This window comes from Haliotis asinina, chromosome 6 (assembly GCF_037392515.1).
Source record: "Haliotis asinina isolate JCU_RB_2024 chromosome 6, JCU_Hal_asi_v2, whole genome shotgun sequence".
Taxonomy (NCBI): domain Eukaryota; kingdom Metazoa; phylum Mollusca; class Gastropoda; order Lepetellida; family Haliotidae; genus Haliotis; species Haliotis asinina.
Window position 1 is genome coordinate 28,688,490 of NC_090285.1, and position 12,908 is coordinate 28,701,397.

A 12,908-nucleotide genomic window follows, 5' to 3' on the forward strand; every position below is an offset into this window, starting at 1 on the left:
GAAATCAATTTCCTTTTAAAAAAAACAATGATTAAATGAGAATTAACAGTGTTAAAAAGATCCTTGACAGTTTTGACATTGATATATTTATCCCTTGTGATGGAGAATTCAACACAGTCAAGCAGGATATGCAACTGTAATTGCCGTTCAATAGTTGTGTTTAAATAGAATAAAGAAATGGTGTCTTGATAACGGGTTTAAATTTTCTAAATCGAAAACTAACTGCACACATTTTTGTCGTAAATACAAACCACATAAAGACCATGAACTATCTCTAGATGGCACGCCAATTAAAGTTGTGAAGGAAGCTTAGCTCCTTGGTTTAATCTTTGATTCACACTTAACATTTTTACCGCATATTAAATCCGTTAAAACTAAATGCCTGAAAGCACTTGACTTGTTGAAAGTGGTTTCAGATTCTAAATGGGGAGGGGATCAAGCTACCCTTCTCCATCTATATCGATCACTCGTGCGTTCTAAACTTGATTATGGCTCCATCGTTTATGGTGGAGCCTGCAAAAGTAACTTATAATTATTAGATTCTGTCCATCATCAAGGGTTAAGACTTTGTCTTGGGTCCTTTAGAACTTCACCTGTTGACAGCCTGTATGTCGAGGCTGATGAACCATCTCTTGAGCAGCGACATATAAAATTAGCTTTACAGCATGTAACAATACTATATTCCAATGAGTCGCACCCTGCATATAACTGTGTCAGTATTTATACAATTAGAAATCTTGTCTTGTTATGCCTCTTGGGTTAAGAGTAAAACCACTTATTTCTGCTGCCAGCATTAAGCTGGACAATATAGCCCCTTTCCGTCATCTTTCTTCTCCTCCTTGGCACAAGGCCACAAGTTGATCTAACATTAACATCATTTAAAAAATCAGAAACAAATGACTTAGAATATAAACAAGAATATCACCAATTAAAACATAAATATAGCAATTACAAACCCATATTTACAGATGGATCCAAGGACGGTGGTGCATTAGCTTGTGCCACTGTCATTGGATCCAGAACAATATCTTCTAGAATTCCAGATAACAGCTCTATTTTTACTGCAGAAGCAAACGCCATATTAACATCTCTCAAATACATTCAAAGACACCCTATACGTAAACAATATATAATCTATTCATACTCTCTTTCCTGCCTTCAGACGATAAAAATATTTCTTGTAAACATCCACTTTTAATAGAAATAATTGAATTGCATAATGATCTTGCTACTGGCCAATACGACATCGTCTTTTGGTGGTTACCAAGCCACGTAGGCATTTCTGGTAACAAACGCCAATTATGTATCCAAAATACATTCTCGAACACCCATGTCCAAGGTATGGAACATGGTCCAGAAAACTAAAAGTAAAGGTACTAAATCTGGTGTCCATCATCTGAAACATGGAGATCAATTGCTTACAGATAAATCAGATATTGCGAATAAACTGGGTGAAACCCTCTCTAAACACTCTAGTTATGTGCCTAAATTCCAGCAATATCAAGAACAAGAAAAGAAAACTATTAACTTGAGTTCTGATAATGGGGAAGACTATAATGAACTATTTTCTATTCGTGAGCTCTATACCGCTCTTGACTAACCCCACAATACTGCTACAGGAGCTGATAACATACATTATCAACTCCTGAAGCACTTACCAGAATCTTGCCTTCAAACTCTGTTGACTATTTTTTATTAACTTTCCTCCCTCATGGCGTGACGCCATAGTAGTACCAATACCTAAACCTGGATGCGATCATACAGATCCATCAAATTATCGACCAATTTCACTAACTAGCTTTGTTTGCAAAACCATGGAACGCATGATAAATAATCGACTTGTTTGATACTTGGAAACAAATAACCTTATAACAGATATAGAATGTGGTTTGCGTAAAAATAGAAGTACTGTCGATCATTTAGTGCGTTTAGAAACATTGGTAAAAACGCTTTAATCAATAAACAACACGCTTTTTTATCTTGAGAAGGCATATGATACAACCTGGAAATATGGCATTTTAAGAGATTTACATGACTTCGGCTTGTGAAGTCGTTTCCCTGAATTTGTAGCCAAGTTTTTAAATGACAGACATTTCCAGGTCCGAGTGGGTTCAACCCTGTCTGATCATTACAATCATGATCAGGGTGTTCCACAAGGCAGTATGTTGTCTGTCACTCTTTTTAGCATCAAGATCAACAGTTTATCTAAAGTTTTAAACGTGTTAATGGATGGATCGTTCTTTGTGGATGATTTTAATATTTCTTGTCGTGGTAAAAATATGCATACTATTCAACGGCAACTACAGTTGTGTTTAAACAAAATAAATAAATGGTGTCTTGAAAAAAATGCTTCAAATTTTCTAAATCAAAAAGGCACCCCTGGCGAGCCGCCTCCTCGTGGTGGGTGCTGGCTAAAGCTAAGAGCTCGCCAACCCCCGTGTGGACCCGGGTCAGCAAGGTCCGTAACACCCCATTGCTGGTCGCGAGGAGCGACCGAATTGGGAAACCTGTTTGCCGTGGGTCCCGCGTCCCGTGTCGGTTGAGGAAGGGATCCTGGTGGTTGAGGGCAACAGGGGCCTGGAACCGTGTTCCTGTTGCCTAACACACCACCCTGACTTCACCTAGACGGGTAGAACTGACCCGGTTCTATCAATCGGCTGGTCACGCTATGCCCTGGGCATGGACATGTTCAAGTTGACATTATATATTCCTTACACTGTAAATAATAATTGCCCAGAGTCCTATGCCAGAAGGCGGTGACTCATGGGCCAATCTGGTGATCCCGACCCCTGAATTCTATGTTTCTTGAGAAATGTGTCATGGGCCGAACCAGCCTGACATATGTTCTTTTAAACATCATGGCTATTCATGTCTTTGTTCACTGGAGTATAACACCTTTGTAGCCCTGGCTGGCTTCCACTGTAAGGTCGTCCTTGTTGACACTCGATGGCGGGTGGGGAGCAGAGTTGTCGAATGTATTTATCCCATCATGTCACTCCACATTCACTCTGGTTCTGCAAAAGCTAACAAACGTCGACATGTTGATTCTGATGATGAAATATCGACTGAAAAATCTGATTTTTGATAAACCTATATCGTTGTTGCTTCTGCTGACGACACCCCACTGAAACTCAATCCATTTGCTATCTCCAAGGGTATTGAAGGTGCCTGCAGAGAAGTGAAAAATGTCACCTGGCTTCAAAATGGTTCATTGTTAGTTGAATGTGCTCGGAGGCAACAATCTGTCAATCTGCTCGGTCTTAAGCAGTTTGTTAATACACAGGTTGTTGTCTCAGTGCACAGAACATTGAACCCAAGTAGAGGAATCGTTCAAGATCGGGCGACGTGTCTTTCCTTTATGAGTGGGGAGGAAATTGTAGCTGAAGTGAGAACCCAAGGTGTTACAGCTGTGAAGCGTTTTAAGCAAGACAACAGTAAATAAATACCTACCTGTTTACATTTAACTGTCCGACCATTCCAAAGTCTATTAAAGCTGGTTACTTCAACATTGCAGTGGACATATACGTGCCGAATCCACTCAGATGTTACAAATATCAAAGGTTTGGGCATGGTGCGAAGTCTTGTCATGCAAAGAGTTCTGTTTGCTACCGTTGGGGTGGCACTCATGAAAGTTCTGAATGCACAAATAAATCATACAGATGTGTCAACTGTGGCGGGGAGCATGCAACCTCATCTAAACCTTGCCCCGCCTTTAAACGAGAATCCAAAATACTGACAATTAAACATACAAACAATGTTTCTTATCACGAAGCAAAACCGTTAGTTTCTGTTTCATTTCAGACTTCGTCTATTACTTACCCAGCTGTTGTTTCCTCTCCTCCTCTTCCCGTTGTCAAACCTTCCACATTTTCTACTCAATGCCAAACGTCGATCAATTGGGTGAATGATGATCAGATGTGGAACAAGTTTCTTCTGAAGCGGAAACATCAGTAACCGAAACACAAACAGATGTCCAACTGACACAACATTCAGAATCAGACAATGTTACAAGGGAAACTTCCTTACAATTGTCGAAGACAGAAAAGAAACAACTGAGAAGAAAAGCTAGGGCCATACAAAACTTGGAAGTGCATTCTTCTCCCTCAGCCCCTGCTTCGGTTCAAAACTGATTTGAACCTTTGGACATGGAGGTCAGCCCTCCAGTCTCTACTCATGGGAGTAAGCGATCATCTCGTTCACCAGTTAAACCACCATGAACGGTTATCAACCAGTAATCCAGTGGAACTGCAGAGGACTTTGGAACAAGTTCAATGATTTGCAATTGTTATCACCAGATCTGAAACCATCGGCATTTTGTTTACAGGAAACATATGTAAAATGTACAGATCAGCTGAAAATCAGACAATATGATTCGTATCATTTCCTTTCACCTACGAGGGCTAAGGCCACCGGGGGTACTTCAATATTGGTAAAACAAGTCATAATTCATAGTCCTGTTTCTCTCAAAACACCTCTTTAAGCTGTGGCTGTTCGTATCACTATGCACATTGTTATCACATTATGCTCTCTTTACATGCCTCCATCTTATTCTCTTCAGCAAGGCACCCGTGGCGAGCAACCTCCTCGTGGTGGGTGCTGGGTAACGCGAAGAGCTCGCCGACACCCCCGTTGTGGATTCGGGGGGATATTTGGTCCACCAACCCGTTTGCCGTGGGTTGCAGTCCTGTGTCGGCGGAAGAAGGGATCCTGGTGGTTGAGGGCAATAGGGGCTTGCAACCGTGTTCCTGTTACTCAATATACCACTTTGGCCCTGACTTCGCCTAGACGGGTGGTTGAATGGGCCCGGTTCAACCAATCGACTGGTCATGCCAAGCCCTGAGCATGGAATGTATCATATATGTCATTGCACAAATTTTATTTGGACTTTTCAATTCGGTCTTGGCCTATTTGTTCAATGAGTTTTTCTAATTTTAAAATGCATTTTTGAAGTTCTGAACTTTTGCCTAGAGTCTTATGCCCAGAAGGCGGTGGCTCATGGGCCAATCTGGTTGATCCTCTGGATTAACTGGTGTGTATCATTTCTGTAACCCTTGGGTGTCAGTTTGCTGGAACACCGCTTACACATGGCATCGCTCTTGTTGGCGCTCCATCGTGGGCAGGGAACAGATTTGATGAACCAATCTACAATTCACTATGGGTAAGCAAAATCCTAAAAAACCAAAACGGCAACTTTCAGAATCTGATTCTGAGCTTGACTCTGATGAAGATGATATTGTTACTAAATTGTTATATTCTGAGCGGATACTTGGCCACGCTTTCTTGTTCTGGAAGCAAAGGGTGAAAGAGCCATTGCTTCCTACTCACCATTTTTGTTAGAAAAGGGATTAAAGGGGAAAGCCGATGAGTTAAAAAATGTTACCAAGTTACGGTCTGGAGGTCTTTTGGTTGAATGTGTCAGGAAGTCCCAGGCCATTAACCTTATGCAATCAACTAAATTAGCTGATATTCCAGTTACATGTTCAGCACACAAGACCCTCAATTTTTCCAAAGGACTAATCCGTGACAGAGACCGAAGTCTCGCAGATGAATCTGTTGAAGACATTGTATCTCAGCTTCGAAGTCAAGGTGTCATTGAGGCCAAATGATTTACATATCGAAAAGATGATCGTGTGTTCCCATCTAAGACATACCTGTTGACTTTTGACACCCCGGTGTTACCTCATTCTATTAAGGTTGGATGTTTTTCCATGACAGTTGATCTCTTTATCCCACGCCTTTATCCCATCCCACTCGTTGTTTTAACTGTCAGAAGTTTGGCCACGGGCAAAATTCCTGTAGGAACAAGTTAGCTTGCTTCCGATGTGGAGAACCTGATCATGATGGTAAAATATGTACAAACACCGTCAAGTGTTTACATTGTAAAGGTGACCACATGGCATCTTCTAAAGACTGTCCTGTGTGGAAATATGAGGCCACTATACAGAAACTAAAAAGTGAGAAACGTCTCAGTTACTCCGATGTCAGGAAGCAAGCCAGACTTCTTACACCTGATTCGGCACGTCCATCGTATGCATCCACAGTCAAAAAAGGTAACTACATCTATTCCTTGTCAGACAAACCTTACTTGGGTAAACTCTGAACATCCAAAATCCCTCTCAGAAACTGCACTAAATACAGCAAGTTCCAAACCGGCCACAGATCCAAATCAGTCACAAGTAAAACAAAGAGGAACATCTACACAAACAGAGTCACAGCAAATCAACTTGTCAAAATTACCAAAGCGGATATAAAGAAAATCCCGGATGGGACTCAACCGAAAAAAGTACTACAATTTGTACTTTACTAAGAAAGTGAAATCCCAAATATGACATATGTTGCATTTGACCACTTTCTAAATGGCATCGTGTAATCATAGCTTTCGGCCGTGGGAGCCGTGCCAATTTACACTCATCAGAGGGGTACACAAAGTACGCAGTCTAAACTACCGGTTGTCCGACTTTCATTTTTTGTGGAAGTCGCGGTGGCTGAGCGGGCTAGGCGGCTGACTTTGTGTGCTGGCGATTAGGTGCCTGACTCTGAGGGTGCGGGTTCGAATCCCGGATGGGACTGAACCGAAAAAAGTACTAGAATTTGTACTTTACTAAGAAAGTGAAATCCTAAATATGACATATGTTGCATTTGACCACTTTCTAAATGGCATCGTGTAATCATAGCTTTCGGCCGTGGGAGCCGTGCCAATTTACACTCATCAGAGGGGTACACAAAGTACGCAGTCTAAACTACCAGTTGTCCGACTTTCATTTTTTGTGGAAGTCGCGGTGGCTGAGCGGGCTAGGCGGCTGACTTTGTGTGCTGGTGATTAGGTGCCTGACTCTGAGGGTGCGGGTTGGAATCCCGGATGGGACTCAACCGAAAAAAGTACTAGAATTTGTACTTTACAAAGAAAGTGAAATCCCAAATATGACATATGTTGCAATTGACCACTTTCTAAGTGGCATCGTGTAATCATATGTTGCATTTGACCACTTTCTAAATGGCATCGTGTAATCATAGCTTTCGGCCGTGGGAGCCGTGCCAATTTACACTCATCAGAGGGGTACACAAAGTACGCAGTCTAAACTACCAGTTGTCCGACTTTTTTTTGTTGTGTAAGTCGCGGTGGCTGAGCGGGCTAGGCGGCTGACTTTGTGTGCTGGTGATTAGGTGCCTGACTCTGAGGGTGCGGGTTGGAATCCCGCATGGGACTCAACCGAAAAAAGTACTACAATTTGTACTTTACTAAGAAAGTGAAGTCCCAAATATGACATATGTTGCATTTGACCACTTTCTAAATGGCATCGTGTAATCATAGCTTTCGGCCGTGGGAGCCGTGCCAATTTACACTCATCAGAGGGGTACACAAAGTACGCAGTCTAAACTACCAGTTGTCCGACTTTCATTTTTTGTGGAAGTCGCGGTGGCTGAGCGGGCTAGGCGGCTGACTTTGTGTGCTGGCGATTAGGTGCCTGACTCTGAGGGTGCGGGTTCGAATCCCGGATGGGACTCAACCGAAAAAAGTACTACAATTTGTACTTCACTAAGAAAGTGAAATCCTAAATATGACATATGTTGCATTTGACCACTTTCTAAATGGCATCGTGTAATCATAGCTTTCGGCCGTGGGAGCCGTGCCAATTTACACTCATCAGAGGGGTACACAAAGTACGCAGTCTAAACTACCAGTTGTCCGACTTTCATTTTTTGTGGAAGTCGCGGTGGCTGAGCGGGCTAGGCGGCTGACTTTGTGTGCTGGCGATTAGGTGCCTGACTCTGAGGGTGCGGGTTCGAATCCCGGATGGGACTCAACCGAAAAAAGTACTAGAATTTGTACTTTACTAAGAAAGTGAAAACCTAAATATGACATATGTTGCATTTGACCACTTTCTAAATGGCATCGTGTAATCTTAGCTTTCGGCCGTGGGAGCCGTGCCAATTTACACTCATCAGAGGGGTACACAAAGTACGCAGTCTAAACTACCAGTTGTCCGACTTTCATTTTTTGTGGAAGTCGCGGTGGCTGAGCGGGCTAGGCGGCTGACTTTGTGTGCTGGCGATTAGGTGCCTGACTCTGAGGGTGCGGGTTCGAATCCCGGATGGGACTCAACCGAAAAAAGTACTAGAATTTGTACTTCACTAAGAAAGTGAAATCCCAAATATGACATATGTTGCATTTGACCACTTTCTAAATGGCATCGTGTATTCATAGCTTTCGGCCGTGGGAGCCGTGCCAATTTACACTCATCAGAGGGGTACACAAAGTACGCAGTCTAAACTACCAGTTGTCCGACTTTCATTTTTTGTGTAAGTCGCGGTGGCTGAGCGGGCTAGGCGGCTGACTTTGTGTGCTGGCGATTAGGTGCCTGACTCTGAGGGTGCGGGTTCGAATCCCGGATGGGACTCAACCGAAAAAAGTACTAGAATTTGTACTTCACTAAGAAAGTGAAATCCTAAATATGACATATGTTCCATTTGACCACTTTCTAAATGGCATCGTGTAATCATATGTTGCATTTGACCACTTTCTAAATGGCATCATGTAATCATAGCTTTCGGCCGTGGGAGCCGTGCCAATTTACACTCATCAGAGGGGTACACAAAGTACGCAGTCTAAACTACCAGTTGTCCGACTTTCATTTTTTGTGGAAGTCGCGGTGGCTGAGCGGGCTAGGCGGCTGACTTTGTGTGCTGGCGATTAGGTGCCTGACTCTGAGGGTGCGGGTTCGAATCCCGGATGGGACTCAACCGAAAAAAGTACTAGAATTTGTACTTCACTAAGAAAGTGAAATCCTAAATATGACATATGTTGCATTTGACCACTTTCTAAATGGCATCGTGTAATCATAGCTTTCGGCCGTTGGAGCCGTGCCAATTTACACTCATCATTGGGGTACACAAAGTACGCAGTCTAAACTACCAGTTGTCCGACTTTCATTTTTTGTGGAAGTCGCGGTGGCTGAGCGGGCTAGGCGGCTGACTTTGTGTGCTGGCGATTAGGTGCCTGACTCTGAGGGTGCGGGTTCGAATCCCGGATGGGACTCAACCGAAAAAAGTACTAGAATTTGTACTTCACTAAGAAAGTGAAATCCCAAATATGACATATGTTGCATTTGACCACTTTCTAAATGGTATCGCTGTATTCATAGCTTTCGGCCGTGGGAGCCGTGCCAATTTACACTCATCAGAGGGGTACACAAAGTACGCAGTCTAAACTACCAGTTGTCCGACTTTCATTTTTTGTGGAAGTCGCGGTGGCTGAGCGGGCTAGGCGGCTGACTTTGTGTGCTGGCGATTAGGTGCCTGACTCTGAGGGTGCGGGTTCGAATCCCGGATGGGACTCAACCGAAAAAAGTACTAGAATTTGTACTTCACTAAGAAAGTGAAATCCCAAATATGACATATGTTGCATTTGACCACTTTCTAAATGGTATCGTGTATTCATAGCTTTCGGCCGTGGGAGCCGTGCCAATTTACACTCATCAGAGGGGTACACAAAGTACGCAGTCTAAACTACCAGTTGTCCGACTTTCATTTTTTGTGGAAGTCGCGGTGGCTGAGCGGGCTAGGCGGCTGACTTTGTGTGCTGGCGATTAGGTGCCTGACTCTGAGGTTGCGGGTTCGAATCCCGGATGGGACTCAACCGAAAAAAGTACTAGAATTTGTACTTCACTAAGAAAGTGAAATCCAAAATATGACATATGTTGCATTTGACCACTTTCTAAATGGCATCGTGTAATCATAGCTTTCGGCCGTGGGAGCCGTGCCAATTTACACTCATCAGAGGGGTACACAAAGTACGCAGTCCAAAACTACCAGTTGTCCGACTTTCATTTTTTGTGGAAGTCGCGGTGGCTGAGCGGGCTAGGCGGCTGACTTTGTGTGCTGGCGATTAGGTGCCTGACTCTGAGGGTGCGGGTTCGAATCCCGGATGGGACTCAACCGAAAAAAGTACTACAATTTGTACTTTACAAAGAAAGTGAAATCCCAAATATGACATATGTTGCAATTGACCACTTTCTAAGTGGCATCGTGTAATCATATGTTGCATTTGACCACTTTCTAAATGGCATCGTGTAATCATAGCTTTCGGCCGTGGGAGCCGTGCCAATTTACACTCATCAGAGGGGTACACAAAGTACGCAGTCTAAACTACCAGTTGTCCGACTTTCATTTTTTGTGGAAGTCGCGGTGGCTGAGCGGGCTAGGCGGCTGACTTTGTGTGCTGGTGATTAGGTGCCTGACTCTGAGGGTGCGGGTTCGAATCCCTGATGGGACTCAACCGAAAAAAGTACTACAATTTGTACTTTACTAAGAAAGTGAAGTCCCAAATATGACATATGTTGCATTTGACCACTTTCTAAATGGCATCGTGTAATCATAGCTTTCGGCCGTGGGAGCCGTGCCAATTTACACTCATCATTGGGGTACACAAAGTACGCAGTCTAAACTACCAGTTGTCCGACTTTCATTTTTTGTGGAAGTCGCGGTGGCTGAGCGGGCTAGGCGGCTGACTTTGTGTGCTGGCTATTAGGTGCCTGACTCTGAGGGTGCGGGTTCGAATCCCGGATGGGACTCAACCGAAAAAAGTACTAGAATTTGTACTTTACTAAGAAAGTGAAATCCTAAATATGACATATGTTGCATTTGACCACTTTCTAAATGGCATCGTGTAATCATAGCTTTCGGCCGTGGGAGCCGTGCCAATTTACACTCATCAGAGGGGTACACAAAGTACGCAGTCTAAACTACCAGTTGTCCGACTTTCATTTTTTGTGGAAGTCGCGGTGGCTGAGCGGGCTAGGCGGCTGACTTTGTGTGCTGGCGATTAGGTGCCTGACTCTGAGGGTGCGGGTTCGAATCCCGGATGGGACTCAACCGAAAAAAGTACTAGAATTTGTACTTCACTAAGAAAGTGAAATCCCAAATATGACATATGTTGCATTTGACCACTTTCTAAATGGTATCGTGTATTCATAGCTTTCGGCCGTGGGAGCCGTGCCAATTTACACTCATCAGAGGGGTACACAAAGTACACAGTCTAAACTACCAGTTGTCCGACTTTCATTTTTTGTGGAAGTCGCGGTGGCTGAGCGGGCTAGGCTGCTGACTTTGTGTGCTGGCGATTAGGTGCCTGACTCTGAGGTTGCGGGTTGGAATCCCGGATGGGACTCAACCGAAAAAAGTACTAGAATTTGTACTTTACTAAGAAAGTGAAATCCCAAATATGACATATGTTGCATTTGACCACTTTCTAAATGGCATCGTGTAATCATAGCTTTCGGCCGTGGGAGCCGTGCCAATTTACACTCATCAGAGGGGTACACAAAGTACGCAGTCTAAACTACCAGTTGTCCGACTTTCATTTTTTGTGGAAGTCGCGGTGGCTGAGCGGGCTAGGCGGCTGACTTTGTGTGCTGGCGATTAGGTGCCTGACTCTGAGGGTGCGGGTTCGAATCCCGGATGGGACTCAACCGAAAAAAGTACTAGAATTTGTACTTTACAAAGAAAGTGAAATCCCAAATATGACATATGTTGCAATTGACCACTTTCTAAGTGGCATCGTGTAATCATATGTTGCATTTGACCACTTTCTAAATGGCATCGTGTAATCATAGCTTTCGGCCGTGGGAGCCGTGCCAATTTACACTCATCATTGGGGTACACAAAGTACGCAGTCTAAACTACCAGTTGTCCGACTTTCATTTTTTGTGGAAGTCGCGGTGGCTGAGCGGGCTAGGCGGCTGACTTTGTGTGCTGGTGATTAGGTGCCTGACTCTGAGGGTGCGGGTTGGAATCCCGGATGGGACTCAACCGAAAAAAGTACTACAATTTGTACTTTACTAAGAAAGTGAAATCCCAAATATGACATATGTTGGATTTGACCACTTACTAAATGGCATCGTGTAATCATAGCTTTCGGCCGTGGGAGCCGTGCCAATTTACACTCATCATTTGGGTACACAAAGTACGCAGTCTAAACTACCAGTTGTCCGACTTTCATTTTTTGTGGAAGTCGCGGTGGCTGAGCGGGCTAGGCGGCTGACTTTGTGTGCTGGCGATTAGGTGCCTGACTCTGAGGGTGCGGGTTCGAATCCCGGATGGGACTCAACCGAAAAAAGTACTAGAATTTGTACTTCACTAAGAAAGTGAAATCCTAAATATGACATATGTTGCATTTGACCACTTTCTAAATGGCATCGTGTAATCATAGCTTTTGGCCGTGGGAGCCGTGCCAATTTACACTCATCAGAGGGGTACACAAAGTACGCAGTCTAAACTACCAGTTGTCCGACTTTCATTTTTTGTGGAAGTCGCGGTGGCTGAGCGGGCTAGGCGGCTGACTTTGTGTGCTGGCGATTAGGTGCCTGACTCTGAGGGTGCGGGTTCGAATCCCGGATGGGACTCAACCGAAAAAAGTACTAGAATTTGTACTTCACTAAGAAAGTGAAATCCCAAATATGACATATGTTGCATTTGACCACTTTCTAAATGGTATCGTGTATTCATAGCTTTCGGCCGTGGGAGCCGTGCCAATTTACACTCATCAGAGGGGTACACAAAGTACGCAGTCTAAACTACCAGTTGTCCGACTTTCATTTTTTGTGGAAGTCGCGGTGGCTGAGCGGGCTAGGCGGCTGACTTTGTGTGCTGGTGATTAGGTGCCTGACTCTGAGGGTGCGGGTTCGAATCCCGGATGGGACTCAACCGAAAAAAGTACTAGAATTTGTACTTTACTAAGAAAGTGAAATCCCAAATATGACATATGTTGCATTTGACCACTTTCTAAATGGCATCGTGTAATCATAGCTTTCGGCCGTGGGAGCCGTGCCAATTTACACTCATCATTGGGGTACACAAAGTACGCAGTCTAAACTACCAGTTGTCCGACTTTCATTTTTTGTGGAAGTCGC